Raw genomic sequence first — 23,346 nt, 5'->3', positions numbered from 1 at the left:
TGAATTAACAAGCCACGAAGAGAATATGCATTAAAATATTTACTGTCTACAATTACCTAATTCTTTCTGACTTAACAATGCAATCTATTATTAAAACTACATGTTTGATATGCTTTCTTATTCCACTTCTGTTATTTTGAATGTTTTAATGATTGTTTTACAAGGAATAAAAATATACTCAATGAGGAAAATGAAATTAGTTTGATTCCTAAATGAATTAAAAGAAAAAAATTTATAGACTTTTCACCTAATGCATTATGCATGAGCTATCTTTTCCAACATTTCAAGAGTTAGAGGATGGCGGAGAACCAGAAATGTTGAAAAGGATTTCTTATAACAAAGTTTACATTTGAAGTTCAAGAAGAGAGATAGCCGTGAAATTCAGACTGTGATTTTTTTATTTTCTTCTAAAATTTGAGATGGTTGTATTAGTGTATCAGAATATGAAGTTAACCCTTTGGACAGACAGGAAAGTGCTTGGATTTCCAAACAAAATACATTAAATTTTCTGTTCTTCATCACAACACATTCTCTAATCCTCATAAAGACATGCTGAGGACAAACTGTTGAGAACATAACCTTCACATTTCCTTAGATAGCCAACTGAATGATGTTTCTTTCCTTTATTTGTATTTGAGAAGCGAGGTTCAAGCAGTGACTTTTCAGGTTCCAGACTCTCAGGTGAATGCCACAGTCCTTGTCTTTGACTGCATTTACCCTGAGTCTTTCTTTTGGGAGTGTTCTGTTCTTCACAAACATTTATTACAGCAGAATTCAAAGCTGGAATTTCTAAGTGAAAATAACATACAATCATCTTAATCCTTTAGTTGTGGAGTTAATCACTCATTTTCTGGCACAATGCCTGCTTTGTCAAATGGAACATTTTCTCATAAAGCGATATATGAGAACTGAGGACATAAAAGGGCTGTATAGCTGCTCCAGTTCAAGTCACTGGCTCCAACAAAAAAATGGATTGCAATCAGTTTTTCTATGCTCCTGATGAACAACATGTTATTGGCTAAATTAGGATATACATTCTGTCTCTTATGTATTGACCAAAACCCGACATTATACATAGGAAAATCTTTCCAGATATAAGTTCATCAAAGCAGACACCAAGAATGAAAGAAAACAAAGAAATTCTTGAACAGTTGGAGCACTGCTTTCCTATTTCAGGTTGGCTGGCCCTTGGGAGTTGTACTACCTGGGAGCAGGAGGAGGAGGCTGCCTATAAAGGGCCTTGAGCCAGGGTCCATGGGTGATGGTCAGTGCCACACTGATGGGGTGCCATCCTATTGTGCCCAGTGAGATGTATATGGCAGGATCTGTGACAAGGACCAGAGTCAGCATCCGTCCAAGGATCACAGAATAGTCCCCGTTGATGGACCTGGTCCAGAGTCAAGGCAGAATATCAGGTCAGTGAGTCAGGGTCAGGATCAGAAAAATAAAAAGACTGGCTACAGTAAGGATCCAGGGGGAGCATCTCAGGTGAAGGAAGGTGGGAGACCCCAACAAGGCTCTTCCTTCTGCAGCTCTGACCAAGGTCTCACAGCTGTGCTGTGTCAGAGATGACCACAAGAAAAAGCAGTCAAAGCTCTAGGGGAAGGGGAAGAAGTGGCAGAGCCTGTGGATGACTTTGGGCCAATAAGTACCTGGCTTTCTGTGGATAGCAGAAATGCTAACACTGCAAGTGTGTATGTGCTAGCGAATAGTGAATCAATGTAGAGTGAGGCTGGTTCTGATGGGACTTCAGTGAGATACTGTAGTTGGCACAAATATATTAATGTATAGATCTTTTGCCTTAATAAATTGAGATCTCTATTCCAAAAATATTTAAAGCTGTCATATAGATGAACAACATTTTACAAAGGCTGTTTCAATGCCTAGAGATAGATTTTCAAAACATTAGCACTTTCTTCCACAAAGTAATAATTTGTGTTTATGGATTATAATACCTAATGATAGACATTCTTTTGATAACTGTTAAGCTGCAATGAAAACTAATTTCATCTCTGATCATTCACATAGTTACCCTGACTTGTTCCACTCGCATTTCCAAGGACATTTTATTGAGTCTTAATTTGTGTAAAAATGTGAAATACTGATCCTGGGAGAGTCACTGGCAAAACTCCCATTGGCAGCAATGATTTCAAGGTCTGGCCTCCTGGGATTTTCATATTCTTCAAGGGTTTGTAGAAACAAAAAAGTGTCAAAAAACACAACCAAAACCAACCAACCAACCAACTAAACAAGCAAAGAAATCACACCACAAAAAATTGCCCCCAATAAACAAAGCCCCAAGTGACCAACCAACCAAAGTCTATTGAAGAAAAAATCCCCAACCAAACATATTGGAATTGAAAATTCTGTCTTTCCACTGTGAGATGTTTGTGAGTGAAAATATTTTGACCTGATGGATTTTTTAGAGAATTAAGGGTAGTAAAGGAAGAATGCAACAGACTCCTAGCTAGGTCATCAGAAAAAAAAAAATGGTACTTTCAAAGAGCAATTCTGATTATGTTCTGGAGGGGTAAACCTTTCCCAATGAATTATTTAAGGACCTTAGGACAACTTGACTGTCTAGGTAGGTGTCCTGGTGAGATTCCTAAAACTATCAAGTGAAAATGAGCCTCATGCGAGGTATCCGAAATATTCAACTGTGTTGACTGTTTTGCATTCAATCTTACATTCTCATCTTCAGCAATTCTTTAAGTGCCTTCCTGTCTGTGAAAGAAAATTAACATATTTCCATTTCATAGTAGAAGGAAGAACCCATTGAAATCCAAAGCACAAAATATTCTTCTTTATTAGGAAGAGTTGAGAGAAATTTGGCTACAAGTAAGATATAAAAGTTAAAGAGAGCTAAGGAAGTCCCCATCATGTGATCTATTTGTTAATGCAGATAGCAGTAAGTTTTATACTATCTTTTTCAATAAAAAATGGGCATTGGTTAAAGCAGTGACTGAAGTGTGTTATATGGGGTACCTTTGAGATACACTGCACTTTCATAATGGAACACCAGCCACAATGCATAAATAATAAGAATTTTTACACTTTTTATATTTTGTGGAGAAAAAAGGTTTCAAGACTGCTGAGATATTTCTCCATTTCTATCTGCTCATTTAATGAAACATGTTTCAAAACACTGTCTTTCTCTTTCTTCATTTTAAAGAAAATAAAACTATCATGGAACGGAAAGAAATAAAAAAAATGGTTTGTACATTTTCAATAAAAGATTGATGCCAGATTCTGAAGCATTACCATTGTTTCCAGCATTATACTACCTCTGTAATTACAGAAATGCAACAAAACAGGGGCTGTGCATGAAAAATTACAAGTGTGAACATGGGATCCATCCTGCCATGGACGAAAAAGAGACACCGCCTTGTATTTGCATTCAATTTCTATGTGCATCTACAGTTTCCTCACATCCCCTACGAATCCATCTATACAGTTATTCCTTTTCTTTAGGCACAGAAGATAATAACACCATGGGAAAATAATAAAAAAAAAATGCATGCTTCACGATTCTTGCTGAGCAGTTATATGATTTAAGATCAAAGTCAAAAGAAAAATCAGGTAACAGCTAAGCTCAAAAATAAAATAATGAAGAGAATTGTGCATTAAATGACCAATTTGACATATTCCATATCTTAGCATAATTAAAGTTTTACATACAATGATAGAACCAAAATCCTTCAGCACTCCTTTTTGCTCCTAGTGAAAAAAAGATGGATTAGGAAATAAAAATTAAGATGGAACAGGCTATCTTGTCTTTAAAACAACAAGAAAAAAGCCTTTCACTCATTTATGGAACACTTCAAAACAGGAATAAATGAAAATGAATTAAAATGTATATATCATCTGCTGTTCTTTCCATCACGATAAAATTTTCAGGTAGCAAACTGTTTTGAAATAAATTTCCCTGCAGTTGCTATAGTGATGATAATAAAGTTCCTGCCTCAATTTACGTGATAGAGGTTCCTAGCAGAACACTTGAAAAGGTAAGCTAATCATAATGAAGACACTGTTAGTTCTTATGCTCAGAGCAGCCTCCTTGAATTTAGTTCAAAATTACAGGACTCCTCCGTTGTTGTCAATTTTGTTATATGTACATTATCATAATCTTTCTCAAAGTGGCAGTAACAAATTATGCAGCAGAGACAGCACTACTCTTTTTCTAGGTTACGTCAGTGGACAAAGAATATGCAGGTTTGCTACAATAAACAATGACTGAAGCAAAGATATTTCTCTATTAGCTTTTTTTTCCCATTACAAATCTTTGTTTTTTCTAACCATGTAATGACAGTATATTTTTTTCTTCTTTGGTACATATTGTTCAAGTCTCATTTCATCTCAGTGTTGATGCAAACTAAATAGCTTTAAAGCTGTTACCTGTCAAAATGGATGACTCATCAAAGCAATGTCAAAGATAAAACATTATTGCTCAGATATATGTTCTACTGCAATAATTTTGTAAAATAACATAATTTACTTTAAAACATTTGTGAAGCTAAAATAGCTCCCATAATAGCTAGTTTAGAAGTAAAATATGCAAAATAGCTGACAAAAAATACAATGTCATTAAATATTATTTAGATAAATAAGATAAAACAGAAATATTAAATCTGCCAAAAACTGGGACTAATCATCAAGAAAACAATGGTTTAGCAAGGCACTTCTAAAAATACCATTATTTGCAGCTGTGATGTAACTACACATACAAGAATGTTCTGTGTGAGAATCTGTATGTGTTTTGACGTCTATGTATCACTGTCATTAAAGGTCTATGAGCTCCCCTCCTTCTGCTAGTTTATTACCTGCATATGTATCATGACCACCAATAAGGAAAATATTTTATTTATTTAAAAAAAGAAGGCGTTTGGGATAAAAATAGAAAAGTCTAAGCTCAAATTAAAAGCCAGTAAGATCTCAAGCTTGATGTACAAAGGCACAAATGCTATGATGAGGATATGTCATGTAATAAGAGACCTCAAATAAATTAATGAAAGAGCCTGCCAAAGTTAATGGCCATGATGTCAGTAAGCTTTTAATTAATAACTTTCATTATTTTTAAAGTTCTTTACAGCTGGACTCCTAAGGAGCCAGGGCTCCAACAACTGAAGAGCAAAGCCAGTTATGATGATTTTTTTTCCATGTACTAAAATCCCTATTCTATCTAGAGCCACATTCTCAGTAACAGCATATGTTCTTTGGTCAAATGTGTGAAGCCTTAATCTGACCAGTGACATTCAGGTCAGGAGTACACATATGGTGTGCCATACTGACTCAATTAACCATCCATCAATTTAATTGCATAATATATCAGAAGATGTATTCCGCTACTACTTACAGTTAGATGCCAGCATGGAAATAAATAAGACAAAGCAACAATTTTCTGTTGTTTGTTTACCTTAACAGGAATACTAAGTAAAAACAATAATATATTTTATAAGGTAATTTTGTTCTTGAAAAAAAATAATTTTTGACAGCTAAACTGATCAGAGGCTGCTAGTTTTAGAAATGATACTTCTTGTAACAAGCAAGCGTAGGTGGAAAGCACACGTTACAAGAAAATTATAGCGCTTCCACTGATTCTAATCACATTAATGTAGGGGTAAGGGAAAAAGAAGGTATATTATTTAAACATTATGTAAATTATGAAGAGAGTTAACATATTGCAAACTTATAAGTAGTGACATAGTTGAGTTGATTTATGCAATCACTCCAGACATCAAATCCTTCTGGAATAATATACATGACAAAAAATGACAACATGGTGACAAGATTTAAAAAAAAAAAAAAAAAAAAAAAAAAAAAAGAAAAGGAAAAAAGAAGGAGAGGAGGAGGAAGAAGAAAAAGGAAAAAAAGAAGAAAATTAAGCTTATATTTTAAGTATTCTAGGGGAAAAACTTGAAAAAACACAAGTCAAACAGAAAACCTTTCAATCTGGAATTCACTGAAAGACAAAGGCTCCAAGCACTGGTTGCTAACAGTGTTGCCTAACATGATGTTTTCAGAAATTGTATTACTTTTGGTGTGTTCATTTCAAAACTAGACCTTAAAAATGCATTCCAAAACATGTATAAAATTTAGAATTTCATAAGCAGAAGCTAATTTTTTTCCAGCTTGGTCTGCATACCTGATTTGTAGCCATGGTAAACCCTGATTCTCATTTGCAAAGTCTGTGGATATCGCAACTGGTGTATGGACTAATTGTCAGCCATTGGCTATAATACCTGTTTGAGTTTCTTTCTTATGTCCAAATCAGGGACATACTGATGAAATATCTTCTTTTCTGTTTCTTCTTTGGGGTTAGAAAACATTCTAGGGTGATGTGTCTTTACAGACCAGCAGATGCCTGGAACTGGATCTTGCTTTTCCCATTATATCTTCCTATGGAAGGGTGCACAGTTTGGAGTATTTTGCTTCTTATTTACCCAGAATATTTAGAGATCTTTCCATAGTCACTTCTTTTTATAAAGAAACAGAAATATAGTGTAGTTAGACACTCCTAAAGTCTAGAATAATGTGATATTGTCACACCTAAAAGTTCAGCAGCCGCAATATTAAAGCACTTTTTAATATAACATTTTGCATAAAGACAAGAAAAAGTGCTTCTAAAGATTGCATTTTTTTTTCTTTAGCAAGAACATAGTTTTCCAGCATAATATTTTTAGATTCTGAGAGTCATAACAAGCGTAGGGTAAATAACATAGCTCTTGCAGAATGGAAAAAAATCAGAGTAAACTCAAACTATCACTTTTTATTAGGCATCTCAGATAATTAGTGACTTGGTTTTATGTTCACTTTTCATGTGATTTGCACAGTGATTTTACATAGATTTTTTGCATGTGATTTTGCAATTTTCTTATAATTGTTCTCTATAACAAGTTCTGTGAATTTTCCTTTTTTACCCCTGCAGTTCTTGAAATTATGGAAAACTTTTATTGATTCTGTTTTTATGCTCTCTAAAAAGTGAAATTGATTGAAAAATTTCTTTCAAGTATCTGGCCTCTGAGTTGTCTCTTAGAGAGCAAAATGGTAACTACTGCCTCTGAGGATCCAAGCAGCGACACACTCATTAAAAAGAAATCCTAAAATTTTCATATTATCTATCACTGGACATTCCTGCACATGGTGGCTGTGTCTGTGTTACACAGATGTCTCCATCCCCTACACCTGACATATGTCTCTGTTCCTTATTGCTTTTCTAACATACCCAGGCCATTTTAGAAGTCTCCTTTCTTTGATCCCATGTCTTGGTTAGGAAAATCCAGGCTCTATCTGTCCTGGGCCTCAGAGACAGAGAGATGGTGCCAGACAGTACTGCAGTACACTGTGGCTCAGGGCTTCCCATGAATGGAAGTCCCATTAAAAGGCACAGCCCCCCACCACAGCCAGATAACAAGAGTCCATCTGCATTTCATGAGTCACACATTTATCCCTCAAGGTCTTACATATTGCAGAAAGCTTACAGTTGGGTGTCATACATGCATATATCTGAAAACAAGCAATTAATCTGAAGTGAAAAAATACCTGGCCTTTTTCTCAAGGATTTGGGGAAGTATTATTCTTTGAAGATGCTTGCAGTCTGCATTGCAGGCACAGCAGTCAGGGATGAAGGTTTGTTCCTGAAAAAGCTTAATCAAGGAGTAGCAAAACCTAGCTTGATACTGAAGGTGCTAGCTCACATTTGTCAGTGAATTAGAAAGGCAACTACTCCAGACATTCCTGTTTCCTTTTTCTGAGGATAGAGTCTTCATTGTGGCACATTTTAGCTCTTGCTAGACTCTGCAACCTAGACTTAAACTGAGTGGGGAAATCATCCCGAGCTTAAATTTAGCTGGTGACTCCGGTGGTTTAGATGTTACAGGTTATCTGTGACTCAGGGACAACTTACAGGGCAGGCTGAAGCAGCAGCTGACAAGTGGACTCTTTTATCAAGCCTACTCAGAGAAATGAATAGCATAGCTTTAAATCACACACATCTAACGGCCAAATTAATATTTTTATCCAAGAATATCTAGCAAATTCAGAGGCTGTAGTATTTCTTCTTTAAAGAACCATTTGATGAAGCAAACATACTTATTAAAAACCACAAATTATTCACAGTCAGCTCAGAATCAGAAAAAGAATATTCTTTTCTCAAGACTTACTGTAGCAAATAATTCCCTTTCTTTTATTGCTACTCTGATTTTAATACAGCTCATGGATTTAATTATCCAGGTCAGGATATATTTGTAAAGTTATAAAAAATTTGAAAGTACTATAAAATTAATAGTTATTACAACTAATCCATGATTAATACAGTAGCTGACAGTTTTTACATGTCCCAGAATAGTAGTTTAGAGAATATAATTTCTGAAATCTTATTACAGATTGAGCCAATTTTCTGACAAAGCCACCAACCTGCCAATTCTTTCTCCATGGAACACATACCACTGGGGTGGTCATGGTGCAACCTTAAAATCACAGCATCAGTCAGCCTGTAAATTCAGTCATCCTTTTACCTCAAAAATCATAGTGTCATCTAACCTGGGAAGATCCTCCATTACAGCTGCTGAGGCCAAAGGGCCTGATGTAGCACAGAAAACTCAAATTAAATTCTTTTCATATCGTACTGCCATGTGACAATCTCCATTTTAAACCATGTCTGAAGGAAGCCCAGACTTTGTACTGGTATTAGATGCTGTCATAGTATAAGATGATGTGACAGGAGCATATATTGATTAAGAATTTGCTGCTCTCCTTTTAAAATGTAGAAGCTGACTAAAATGAGCAAAAAAAGGCATTGTACAAATAAACAACACATGTTCTGGGTCACGAGATACTCTTGAGAACCAAAGACTGTATTTTAAGGTTTTGTCTGTGAAAAAAAATAAATCTGGTGCAAAGACAAGAAAAGGCTATATACTAGGGAAACACATTAATTGGGATATAAATTAGAATTACTGCATCTAACAGAGCAAACTGCTCCTCAGAAAAGGGAGATGTGTAATCCGGTTTATAATGAGACACTCATCAAAATGGACCCAACAAACAAAGGCAAACAAACAGTCTGCAGACAGACCTACAAGATCACTCTCTAAATAACTCATCTACACACAAGGCAGATCATGTGGGGGTTTTTGTAGCATTTTAGCTTGGCTTGGCTCTGGGTTTCTTATTTTCAACAAAAGACTGATGCATTACAAACAGGCAAGAGTCTGGATAAATGAGACCTGATGTTTATTCATGACAATTTCAAAAAATGTTCAGATAGTAAACAAAACTTAATTACTTTAGAACGACATAAAATCTGCTGATATAGGATATAATGCTAAATAATAATCACCAGAAAGCCATCTCATTACTATTGGTTTTGTGTTTGATATGGGTTTGGCCCAAGGCAAAGCCCAGGGCTTTATTTATTTAAAAGGGTAGGAAAACAAGACAATATGCATGTTTCATATTAAATATTGTGATGGCAATACACTATGTGAAATGCAATGAGAAAGAAACATTGTGAAGCACTGAGGAGAATTTAAAAATTTATATTTTGTTGTACTTTTTCTCAGACATAAGCAGACTTTCTGAGGGATTATGGGAATACTAATAGCCACTATAGAGTGGGAATTTCTTATAATCTCGCAGCAAGAACGAGTACATCTATACATGCATATACACATACCTTCCACATATATAGCCACATCTGATTTTCCTATTAAGTTATCTGGGTTTTTTTTAATTGCAAACTCTGATGAGTTTAAGTCAACATATTTCCTTATTGCTCCTTCTGCTTGTCAGCTGTAGCTGGATTGATAAAATGCAAATGAACAAATCATTAACGAGTACTGGTTATGAATCTCTCAGGCAGTTCAGGACCCTATCAAATCCTGCACCTATTACTTTGTGTGATTGATGTACTATTGTAAGTGATTGTTCCTGATCTTATTAAATCTTATTGATTTTTTCCCAGTTTCTATTTTATGCAGGACCAGGCTTGGACTATTATGAATGTTGCTGAACACTGTTAATCAAGCTTACACAGCTATTTTGATGGCAAACAATTAGAACTCTGAAGCAATACCTTGCAATTAGCTTCAGGGATATGGACCTCAGCACCGTAATAATGAAAGAGACCTTCTCCTTCAAGCAAGGTAATGAGATTTACAATTATGACCCCAAATAACCTCTGAGAAATAACCAATCTGCAAACATAGATGTGTTTATCAATAATTTGTGCCCTTTTTATGAAAATGTATTTTAATTTTTTTTCACATGAGTCATTGTTTCTACTGAAGCACAGTGCATAAAGCCCTACAAAATGACAAAAATATAAATTGAAAGTCTGTATATATAATTTGAATCCACTGGAGGGATCTACAGAATGGTATGCATCAAAAATGTTCAAATGTTGTGAGTAAAATAACACTGAAAACTTGTGAGAAAATACTGACATTATGCAAAAACATGGGTGGTTATAATCACTTGAAAATGCTTATCTACGTGTTTAGTCAAGATATATAAACACACACACACACACACACACACACATATATATATATATATATATATATAAATATATAAATTCAGTACATTATTCAGTAGGTCAGTAGACACAGACATCCATAAACATCACAGGTCAAATTTTTGTTACATCCAAAGGCATTAAATGTAAAATTAATACATAGATAAAATACAATGAAAAAAAATACCTTGGGAGTGAAATAGTATATTTCCAAAGTTCTTAACTTCCAGTATGTATATTTTACACTTGCAGCCTAAGCACATTTTTTGCTGATTATTTAGTAATGTTGAAAACTCTTCCTATCACACTGCACTTGAAGATTAACTCACATATATTTGCTAGTTAGCATGTTTGCTAATTTCTCCAGCATCCTTTTTTCTAAAAAGATGTTATCCAACATTTGTGAAATATATTTATATATAAAAAGGGAATACCTTGAAAATTAGGAAAATTTTACAGTGTTCCTTCCTTTGTTTCTATGAATTTATTACACTGAAAGCAAGGCATTTATACTTTGGTTTAACTGATGAGATGAAGAAGTGTACCAGGCCTAAATGCAATAAAGAACAATTTTCATATACAAAGGGTTTGCCATTCTTACTGTTTCTTGACAATAATTACTTGCAAATTTCTTTGCTGAATTTGGCATTTTTATCAAGATGGAAGTAGTGTGCTAAGCACACCTCTAATTCTGCTGTAGTCCCTTTCATTGCTCATTTTATGCAAATTTTGAAAGCCCTCTCAAGCTCATTTCTGAAACGGTCTCTGAAACAGTATGAGTTCTACAAGCAGAGACTAAAACTGTGTCTGGCTGGAGATCTGTAGCTGAAAAGGTGATGGTAAGAATGATAATTTTTTATTAAATATGTTAATCCAGATTCTGGGTAGTATTCTGAGTGAAGAAGGGGAGGGTGAAGAAAAAACAGAATTTCTTAGAACTGTAATTTAAAAATATACCTACTTCAATGTAGTGTCAAATTAGAAACAGAGTTATATTTTTAAGATTAACAAGATAAACTCTTCTTAACCCATGGAATACATGTAAGAAGTTCATACAGAGAGGCAAAATTGGGATGTGTCTATGGATGTATGCAATATACAATATGCTCACAAGTTTAGAAAGAGGGAGGAAATTTCTGTGCATTCCCAAGGCAGTGTTGAAAGGGTTAAATGGGAGAGCTTAGCAAACATGATAAAATTATTAAAAATTTCATAAGCTAATTCACCATGTAAATTTTTCCTGATTCTCTTTACTTTGAGCACAACTAATAACTGTGAGTTATTTTAGTGCCAATTTCAATTTTTATCAAATAAATATACAGTTATTGCTGAATGTAACTGTTAATGAAATGTACATAATATGTAAAATCTATAAAAATGTTGTAGTTATACATTACTTTCTGACTGTTGTACAACATTTGTAAACAAAGTATAGTATATCAACTTTCTTGTGACAATAAGCAGATTTGTCATCTTGGGGACAGCTAAATGAATTATTTAATCAATAAAAGACTACATCACTGGTGATAAGACAAGCTCAGACAAATTAAAAAGTGAATCAGGTAAAGTATGTCACAAGCAAGATACAGGTAGTGTAACATACCTTTAATATTAAGCAGAATGACTTAAAAAAAATAAAACCCAACCAACCAACCAACTAAAACCCCCCCAAAAAACTACCATAAATTCCACCCCCTCACCTCTGCAGAGCTTAAAAAAAAACCCATACCAAAGCATAAAGCCACAGTTGGTTTCGGGAAGTTGTGGGGTGGGGGGAGAGTGGAGGGTGTGTGTTCCTGGTGTGTGTTCCTGTTTTGTAGTAAAACAATAAGATAACTTCTAAAAACCAAACTATTAAAGAAATGAAGTGGCAAGATACTTCATGAATTCATAAATGCAATAGTCTTAGAATAGTTTTGTACAAAACAGATGGTGGTAAGACACCAGAGGTCAGAGTGTTTCTAAGTTTGGGCACTTTTAAGCATGACACCGGTATTGAATCTAGCTAAAAAGGAAGTTGCGGAAGGAAGTTGCGGAAGTTGCGGAAGTTGCGGAAGTTGCGGAAGTTGCGGAAGTTGCGGAAGTTGCGGAAGTTGCGGAAGTTGCGGAAGGAAGGAAGGAAGGAAGGAAAAAGAAAGAAAAAAGAAAAGAAAGAAAAAGAAAGAAAGAAAGAAAGAAAAAGAAAGAAAGAAAGAAAGAAAGAAAGAAAGAAAGAAAGAAAGAAAGAAAGAAAGAAAGAAAGAAAGAAAGAAAGAAAGAAAGAAAGAAAGAAAGAAAGAAAGAAAGAAAGAAAGAAAGAAAGAAAGAAAGAAAGAAAGAAAGAAAGAAAGAAAGAAAGAGAGAGAGAAGATTAGTGAATGTTTCCCTAACTGTTCATAAAGTTTGGTCTCTACAGCATTTGACAGTGTGCTCACAGCTTTTGTTTTCCTCCTATCCACATGAAAGTTACAGTTTGTGTGGTGCTTATCTGGGCAACCCAGACAAAGAACAAGCATCCAGACTGCATTACCAAAGAGAATTCTTGCAGGTTTGCAAGTTATACCATAGCCAACCCCCTCTCTTGAAGGTCTCCAGGCTGTTCTTAGACTACATCATATTCCTGTATGTCAGACATACCACTTACCCAGGTGTGGATAGCATCCTCACAAACTTCCAAACTGGGTTGGACCCTGTCCTACTTCTGATCCTCATGAAAACCTACAAAAAAAAAAAAAAAATAAAATAAAAAAGAGTGGCAATCACACAGTGACAAAGTGACAATTTGCTTGGAAATTTTCACATTGTCTAAAAAGAGAAAATGGTACATTTGCTTTCACAGATCTTATAGAACAATGGGGGATTTTTTTCCTTCCCTAAAATTTTGAACAGGTATTTAAGAACTTTAGAAATCCATACAAATCCTTGTGGCTTCCGATATCTGAAGCCATTTCACAAGCTTCATTTATATTATTTCTAAGGAATAGTCTGACAGTTCTAAAATTGCATAAACAGAGCCAAGCTGTCTGTTTTAAAACTGAATGGCATACAGAATAGTCAGAGCAGCTGAAAATTGTATATGTACAATTTTAAAAGCTTTCCAGCTTTTTTTTTTTCCTCCAATGAATATGCATCTTATAACAAAGGATGCAGCTCCTACAGTTTACTGTTTTCCTTTATGTTTCTCTTTCTACTGTTCTCAGATCTTTTGAATAGCTGAAATCCTTTTTAAGCAGGGAAGAAATTCTCATTTCTCTCTCTCTTCCTCTGCTTCTTTATATAGTATGCATAAATCTCATGGAAATAATTCTAGAATAATATACATGTTTAGTGATATGAGTACTTAGTGTAGCTATAAAGACTAAGTGTTATTTTGATATGCAGGATTAAGTTTGAAACACATAAGCCATACAAAACATTGAAGGAAATAAGAATTTTGTGGTGGAGGACACAAATAGATAGAGATTTGCTTCTGTCCCATATATGTCCATATATTAATATAGGGTAATTATAGCTATAAGCCTCTGAATGCTAGTGGTAGTGATGTGTCTCATTGCTGCCATTGGATTCATGACAGCAAATTCCAATTCATCAAAGCAAACGCCTCTGCATTGCACATCAGGCATGATAAGTCTCTAATAACAGTGTATCATCTCCAAGTTATATGTATTAAAGACATATGCATCAAAGTGAAATATCACACTTTAAAAGTTGTGATCATGTGAGGATTCAGTGTTTCTAAGGAATTCTTTTTGTCTTCTTGGACTTCTGTACATTTGCTCTTTTATTCTTTTGTAATCCTTTTAGGATATTCATGTCATTCAGGTATTTATTTGTGTGGTGCAGTTACCCCTTACACAAATACTGATCTCATATCTGATGTAACTCCCCCACCGTGACACTTATTCATATAACTTATGTCAAAACTGCCTGCACTCACCTCTTAAGCCCTTCTGAAATGAAGTCCATAGTTGGGGCAACTGTAATGAAAAGAAGTGACTTGAAATAAAATCATCCATCCATGAAAGCTCAATTCACAGCTCTAGGATGGTCAGACACAGATCTTCTTCAGCTTAATTTGTAGCAAGTAGCAATTTGAGCTTCATTTTATATGTACTATGTGACATACAACAAGCTATAAGGAGAAAAAAATCTAGGGAGTGAGTATGCTGAAAAAAAATCAAACCTCAATCAAACCCCAAGATTCTTTGCTTAAAGCTCATGTACATAAAGAAAGTAGTTTCATGTTATGATGTACGCTCCCCACGGAGCACTTTCTCCATTAACATTTATATCTTCATGCTTTTTTATTTCGGACAGTGCTAAACAGATCTGATACATTCAGACAATTACAGTCACATGCCATCAGGGAAAGATATTAACAAACAGTATTAGCATGTAGCTGGAGGTGAATGCATCATAGACAGGCAAACACCAATAAAATGTTTAATTTTTATGCACTAACATTGAATATATAAATCTCAACTGGTTACTTAGTTTGCAGACATAAATTCACCTCTTTGCTGGGAAAATCTCTCTTTGTTTACTGGTATTGCTACTGGTTCTTTGGAGCAAATTCCTCTTTCCTAATAGTAACAACGACAACTGTTAGACAGATATTTGTATATGCAAAATAAAGATATAAAATATTCTATTAAGTGGTTTAAGTATGAAGCAAACTGTGCCATATGTTAAAGTCTTCATTTCTTTAAATGGGAAAGTAAAGAAAAAACAAAACCAAAAACAAAACAGCCCCCCCTCCAGAAAACCAATTCCTTTTATTTATCTTCAAATTCTAGTGCTCTTTCTACCAGATCACCTCTTGTTCTCCTTCACTACCCCTCCACAGCTTTTCACTCATTTGTATTTATGATCTCCAAGCTATCCTCTCAGGTTGTGATGCTCACAGATTTGTTCTTCCCTCCCTAACCTCCTACTCCCCTGTTGTCACTATGGTCACTAATTTCAGCTATATCCTTCACTTCTTTGCCCCTCTTTGATATCATTCTTTCTGCTCTTCTGCACCTTAGACTACCCCAAGCATTCATCATCTGTCTTTCTGTCTCTGTCTACCAAAGGGAACCTAGGGAATGCTCCAGTCTTCCCTCTCTGTCTTTGTACACTTTTTGGTCCTATATTATTACTGTAAGTACTCATTGTGCCCAGTGATGCTAATGAACTCAGGAAGAAGAACACAAATGCAACATGTCTGTTTTCTGCAGGTCAGATCCGCCAGATTCCCTCGTAGCCACATTATTGTTCACCCACTGGCTTTTGGAATAAGCTCATAACTAAACAGAAAAATATTTCACTATTTGATTGTCTTTTCATTTTTTAAAACAAAAGCCCCAAGTAGCTTTCTCCATCTTTCCTCAGAAGTCCCTGCAATGCTTCATCTCTCATGGAAAGGAACTTAGCACTTAATACTTCTGGGCTTCACCACCAAAGGGAAATTTCTTGCACAAGAAATACTCTTCCCTGAAAAAAACAAACTCCTTCACAATCCAAACAGATTTTCCAAACCTTCTTGCTGACAGTGCCTTTAGTGCCCACTGTGATGTTTCACAGCTGGAGTGACTTTTTGTCCTTGATTCACAACTGCCCATATTTTACCTGCATGAGCATTTTATTCACTCTTATTAAATAACTTTTATCATGTTGTGTTACTGTAAGCTCTAAAATTATAAAAGAGTCGTGCAATTTTTTTTCTTTTTGGTTAACCCTAGTGGATTCCCATCAACTTCCCCAGTAGTGCAATCTATCCAAAGGAAGACCATTTCTTCCAGAAGCTCTCTCACCAGTAGGAATCCTGCAGGAATTGTTTTTTTCCATCCCTCAACACCAGAAGAGGTTGCTCATAAGTGTTAGGAACTTCAAAGCCTTGTGTATTCCAGACTGACTTATAAAATAAAAAGTAACTATTATCAAGTAAAAAGTAGCAATTGCTGGCTTATGTTACTGGAGTATAAAAATGTTATGACCTGGATTTTCCTGTTTTCCTACTCCTTTTTGAACTTCTGGAGAAAAAAAACAAAAAAAACAAAAAAACAAAAAAAAAAAACAACAACAACAAAAAAAAAAAAAAAAACCCAGTAATTGGAACAGTTTCCAGTTTAGAGAGCTTGGTTTCTGACAGCTCAGAAGAGGAGAAGCCTGGAATCATATCTGCCCACCAATATTATATAGAAGTTCCCAAAGGGCAGAGGAAAGGAACATTATTATCACTCTAGAAAGAAAAATGAATATGTACACTCTATTGGCTGCCTGTCATCAGGTACATTTTCATCTACTTTGTTTCTAATTGCACTCTCCAGGCTCCTTTCTACATTACTGAATTGTCTTTCACAACATCTGCTGTTCATATTACCTTCCTACTTTATATTTCAGCTTTTGTAACTTTTCCCTCTTTGCACCTTCTGCTCAGAAACCAGGAGCATTGGCATGCTTTTCCCATTTGCTTGAAGTGGGACATGCCTTGGTGTTCAGGTGCTATTCAATGCAACTTTTTGTAAATATTAAGAACCAAAACATTGCAATTTGAGCAAGCCTTACTGGCATGCTCAGGGGGCAATTTCAGTTAGCATGAAGCCAAGGAGTCACAACATTGATTACAACATTTTTTTCTAATTGTACATGTTGTAAAATTAGAGTTTGAATTGCTGACATTAGAATGTGGGGAATGCAAAGGTTCCTCTTTGGTACAATATAATCTATCAAGGCAAGAGACCTGCAGATGGGAATACAATGATACTAATTTTTTGTTTACTTTGTTTTCCTATTAAAATAGAAAAGTTTCCTCATCAGTATTATAAGGAAAGCAGGGAAAAAGCTTTCTCAAATACCTAAACTTACTTTTCTGGGAGGGAATATGTATTTATTTAATAAATATGCTGAGTATAGCACAGCATTAAATTCCTATAAATTAACTGATGTAAGAAGCTGGAGGGCTTCTGTCCTGAGATTTTTTTAATAAATATTCACAGGTCCAAATTTTCTCATCTATTTTTAATTAAGGGAACATTACCAAAAGTGAAGTAAAAATCCAAAGAAATAAGGATATAATTTTACATTATAATATATATTTACATTATATATAATATATTTACCTTTGTAAATTAAAAAAAATAGGGGTGACTTTGCTGAACACATCTCTGAACTCTGAAGTAAATGATTTATTTTTGTATACAGCCTAACAAGGATATATAAGTTTCCCTCTAGAGTGTATATTCAATTTGAAGAGGTTGTTCAGTTCAGAAATGAATGAATGAAAGAAACTTTACCTGGGGCATTCACTAGACCTGCATGTATTTCCAGGGAATATAGGGTGTGAATTACGACGCTTAGACAAGAGAAAGACCTCTTTCTATAACATTCTTCAATGTCCATTCTCTCATCCTAATACAGAAAAAGATTGTTGGCTGCATATAATTAGCAATCTTCCACTATAGCTGCAGTAGGATGATGGTTAGTGTCACAAGTTCAGGAACTATGCACAGAGACACAAGACAAGGAAATTGAGCAAGAAAGACAGCTGGCACTGTTAAGAAAAAGAAAGCCATAGCTTGGTGTTACTTTGAGCAACAGGTGATTTAAAAGGACAGAAGTGCTCATCAAATCACAATAAACAAATGCAGGGACTTCAATGACTAAAATGGACTCAGACCTTGGAAGGAAATCTATGTAACCCTTAATCTTTAACAACAATTTTATCTTCTGATTTTTCAAATTAGCCTTTCATTGCATTTTTCTGAAGGAACTATCACAGGAGAATTCAGAAAATGGTAAATGTCTTCTATATGTTTAATTGATCAATATGTAAGCAGAGTTTGATTGAAAAATCACTTGTGGTAGTCCATAAATTTGGAATTTTTAATGAACTCTTCAGTCAAGTGTATTTATTTAGGGGAAATATAAATATGAGTTAAAAGAGAAAAACTTTCATCCACTTTCTCCATTTTCCTAACCCTCATACATGAGAAGTTAATTAATTTATGTTGTCATCTCATTTTTGAGTGGGTTTTCAAAATTGAGAGGACCTGGAAAGATCTGCAACAGAAGTACTGTCTTTTGGCAGCAAATTAGAGGGGGAGCGAAGGTAATTAAGTCTTTTTAAGCCATGAAAAAGATTTATTTAAAGCAAGTCTTAAGTTTTAGGAATATATGGAAAATCTCTTATGGAAGATATGGACAAGTCAGAAAGGATAGTCACAGTATTGTTTCACTGTAATTACTGTGTTACACTGTCTGTTAGAGCAGAGAACTGTCCATGCCATCTAAAACCTCTCATGCCAAATTCATGACTTTCCTCTGTTCTGTGTCGTCCCAGAGGAATCTTACTTCCCTGCTGCTCTTTGGGCTGCAGTGAAAATCATAAAGCATCAGCCAACTCTGAATTCCCATGAAGACTTGCTGTATTTGCATAAAAAATTCTTTTTGTTTATATTGTACCTCTACATTTTTTTGCACAAGAGTTTAGTGGAGCCTCTTGTCAAGTTTCAAAGCACAATGACTCTGAAGAAGGAAGGGAAGGGCATTTTTCTTCACATTCCTGAAATGTGTTAGTATTGAAATCAAGGTCACATCTTCTGTAGGAATGTCTAATACATGATTAGCATCAGAATAAGTCCAGAAGAGTTTTGTCAAGAATAGAAACATTCTTGAATGTCAAAATCTACACGTAAGGGAACAATTATATTTTCTGTGATTCTGGAATGCTCTTTTTACAATAAGTGTGGTTCCCTGGACTTCTGCTGCTGTGATGAAAAAGCATTTCAGAGAAAGCAAACTTCTGGTAATTTTCTAATATCAAGAAATAAAAATTCGCAGTGCAGAACACATTGCATTAAAGTCACCAGTAAATAACAGTATTTTTCTCTGTTGCAAACATTTAGCTTATGATCCCAAATACCATTTTAATACTTTGAAAATAGTCCTTAAGAATTTTCAGTGGATAATTGAGCCATGTGTGTATTTTAGGACAAATATTGGGAAAAGTCATGTTCAATACCAATGTCTATACCATTTAAACAATGAAAGCATCAGGTAAGTAACAACATTTGGACAGCAAGTCAATATGACTATGAAAGGTCTCCAATAATGAGCAAACTCAAACCAATACACTGTTTGAGTATTTGGCCTTCCTATTGACAAAGGTTGCTTTCAATCACACTGTATCTATTACCATATCAATCATCACTCTAAATGAATACAACATGAATATTGACGAAGACATCACTTAGGCAAAGAAACTAAAGGTTCTATGAAAACAAATAATGAAAGTTTGGTTGATCATAGCATGAAAATTAGACCTAATCCTTAATCATTCTTATTTTGTAAAACAAACAAATTGAAAGTAAAAATGTTAGCTCTATTTCTTTCCAGAAACTTAAAATATATGGAAATTGATATCACATTCTTAATTATTAAACATAATGCAATCCAATACTTTGTTTGCTACACAAATTAAGATATGGAATTGGACTGATGAAAATGATTTACGTGCAGGATTAAAATATTGGCAGCTTTATAGAGTGAAATGTCACTATACTGCCGTACCTTCAAGTTTTACATTTCCTCCTTTGAATCCCTGTCAGCCTTCATGAACACTGGAGAGTTTAATCAATGCTTGCTGTAGCCATAACATAACATGGAATATTTTACCTGTGTAATAATCATTGTACAGTTTAGTACAAGTCAAAAGCAGAAATTACAAACGTATTGCAGTTGACAAGGTTACATGTTAAATTACATTAAAACTAATTCTTACGCATTTCTATGATTCTTTTATTTTTATGAAGGCAACCTGTTTTGCAACAGCTCAATGCACCCTACGGCAATCAAATTGTATTTAGGATGACTCAGAGGTCATAAAATTCAAACACTTATGAGTTCATGTATTTGAATTACTTTAATTTATATGATACAAAATTCCTGTGAAACAAGCATTTTATTTGCTTTATGTACTCCAAAGGGTGGAATTTAGATTGTAATTTGTGCTGCATTTTTTCAAGATAGTCAATATCGACAATATCAGAACTGGAGAGGGAAAAAGAGATTATCATCTTGGTATTGTGGCAGTCTGTTTTCCTTATAAAACAACCTTGTGTGAAGCTAAAATATAGGCAAGAATGAGGAAGTAAGGACAGGGACATAGCATGAAATTTAGGAAACTAAATAGAAAATGAAATAGATATAAAGGTTGTTAAATATGTGGAACTTATTTCCAAATTTTCAAATCAAAGCCAGCTAAGTACAGCTAATTTAAAAGATAGCTTAATTTTTTTATTTAAAAAAATGAAAAAATTAGGATACTTAACATAATGACATGAAGCAAAGAAGGACTAAGATATGTTTGAAATACATTAGAAATAATTTGTCTTTAAAAAAGTTTAATTGATATTTTTTACTTTATTTGAATAAATAAAGTTATGTTTTCTACCAACTTTCCCAAAGACATTAATCTATAGAATGGTCCCACTACCTGTAAATAACAAACCACTTCAATAACACTTCAAGGAAGGAATATAAAAATAATTTTGATTTAAAAGGTATTAATTTGTATTTAAATAGTATCCTCTTATGGATATTTTAATAAACAGGTGCAGTGCAAGAAATGCATTATGTCATAGATATTTATTTGAAAACCTGTAAAAAAAATGTTTTCACTTCTTCTGTCAACAATGTTCTTTGTTGCATTATTCCTTCGGCACTGAAATTGATCTAGTAAGTATTTAATGAATAAATATTTTGCCTAGAAATTTATTTTGCCTTGATATATGTTACAAGCATATAGATATTTAAGAACATAGAAAGTGCTCTGGTCTATCTAGTCAATCCCCTTGTTGCTATAACACTCAGCAAGAAGGCTTTATTTTTTCCAGCAGGTGTATTGAACTATATCAAATATTTAATCCACCTATGCAAGACAGTCAATTTTAGAGTATATATTCATGGAAGAAATTTGCTTTGCTGTCTCCAGTTCTGTGTCTGATGACACACAGAGTGTCAGGTTTATAACACAAAAATATGCAATATTTCAGAAAGGTTCATTAAGCTAACCCCTGTTATGAAGATAATTTACATTTACTGTACTTCAGGCCATTAAGGGTGTAATCGCTTTAGGCAAACATGAATAGAAAACTGTAATTTTTATCCCAACTTGATCTTCATTTTTCTCACAGCCAGCATTCAACAGGGCTGAAAGGGCAGTAGGAATGACTCTACCACATGCCGTTCCTTGTCTCAGGTCACAACAGGCAGACTGACATTGAGCATTTTGCCTTCAGCCTTCTCAACCACACGTTGAAAAAAGATAGTTTTAAGAGTTCCAGCATTTAGGTTCAGTTTCTTTCACTCTTTAATTTTAAGCTAGAATGAGCCAAATCTTTATTGTAATTTATATGACAACTGCCCTCCCAGTGGAGTTCCCATACATTGATCTGTCTAAGCATATCAGATATATCTCATATGGAACCATATTGCCAATACCTTCCAATCAGAGGGCTGGGTGATCACCAGTTGTATGAAATTTAATAAGTCCTAGGTTTTGCCCCTGGGATGGGGCAACCCTGAGTATATGGACAGACTGGGGAATGCGATGCTGGAAAGCAGTAACACGGAAAGGCACCTGGGGGTCCTGGTCAATGGCAAGTTGAATCCGAGTCAGCAGTGCCCTGGCAGCCAGGAGGGCCAACCCTGTCCTGGAGGGCATCAGGCACAGCATGGCCAGCTGGGCAAGGGAGGGGATTGTCCCGCTCTACACTGTGCTGGGGCAGCCTCACCTCAAGTGCTGGGGGCAGTTTTGGGTGCCACAATGTAATGATATTAAACTACTAAACAGTGCCCAAAGGAGGGCTAGGAAGACAGTGAAAGGCCTTGATGGGAAGCTGTACAAGAAGAGGGTAAGGTCTTTTCAGCCTAGAGAAGAGGAGACTGAGGAAACGACACTTATCTGTCTATACCTTCTTTGTGAGAGGAAGCAGAGGGACAGGCACTGATGTCTTCTTTCTGGTCACCAGTTATAGGACCTAAGGGAATGGCCTGAAGATGTATCAAGAGAGGTTCAGGCTGGATACTAGAAAAAGATTTTTCATCCAGAGGATGGTTGGGCACTGGAACAGGCACCCCAAGGAACTGCTCAAGATGCCAAGCTGGCTGGAGTTCAAGAAGCATTTGGACACCTCTTACAGACACAATGTGTGATTTTTTTCAGTTGTCCTGTACAGGGCCAAGAGTTGGACTTGATCACTGTGGATCCTTTCCAACTCAGGATATTCTATGAACCTATGATTCTATGCTCCTGTTTGTAATTCTGGCCACATCCAACTCTGAGAAGACAAAACCCCAGAAAAACAGAGAAGTCAAAACTTCCATTTTGAAGATGAAGAAAAGCTGGACATGATGGATACTTTTTCATTTTTTGCCCCCAACACACTACATGATGTACCTGGAGTAATAACATGTTTTTTTTCAGTAATATGTCAGAATGGAGCAGGAATTTCAGAACCTAGGACAACAGTGCAAAGAACTGCCTGTTGCCAACTAAGCTGAAAGAGTTTAAAGCAACGTTGCTTCTATAGTTCTGCCTGTGTTCTTTGAAAGGAAGATTTTTAATGCAGTATAAGTTTATTTGTACCATTTCCATAACATTGGTATATTAATCTAAAAGGAAAATTAAAGGTCATTTATGAAGAGACTGGTAGAAGGACTGATAGAATTAATCATTGATACATAAAGCCATTGATGGAGGCTGAGCAGCTTGAGAAAGCTATGGCAGTGTTTCTGGGTTTGGGGATTTGTGTATTAGTATAAGATGAGTTCTGAGGAAGTCAGGGTTACCAGAAGATGATTGTTGCTGA

This window comes from Vidua chalybeata, chromosome 1, assembly GCF_026979565.1.
Source record: "Vidua chalybeata isolate OUT-0048 chromosome 1, bVidCha1 merged haplotype, whole genome shotgun sequence".
Classification (NCBI taxonomy): domain Eukaryota; kingdom Metazoa; phylum Chordata; class Aves; order Passeriformes; family Viduidae; genus Vidua; species Vidua chalybeata.
This window is presented reverse-complemented; position numbering follows the sequence as displayed.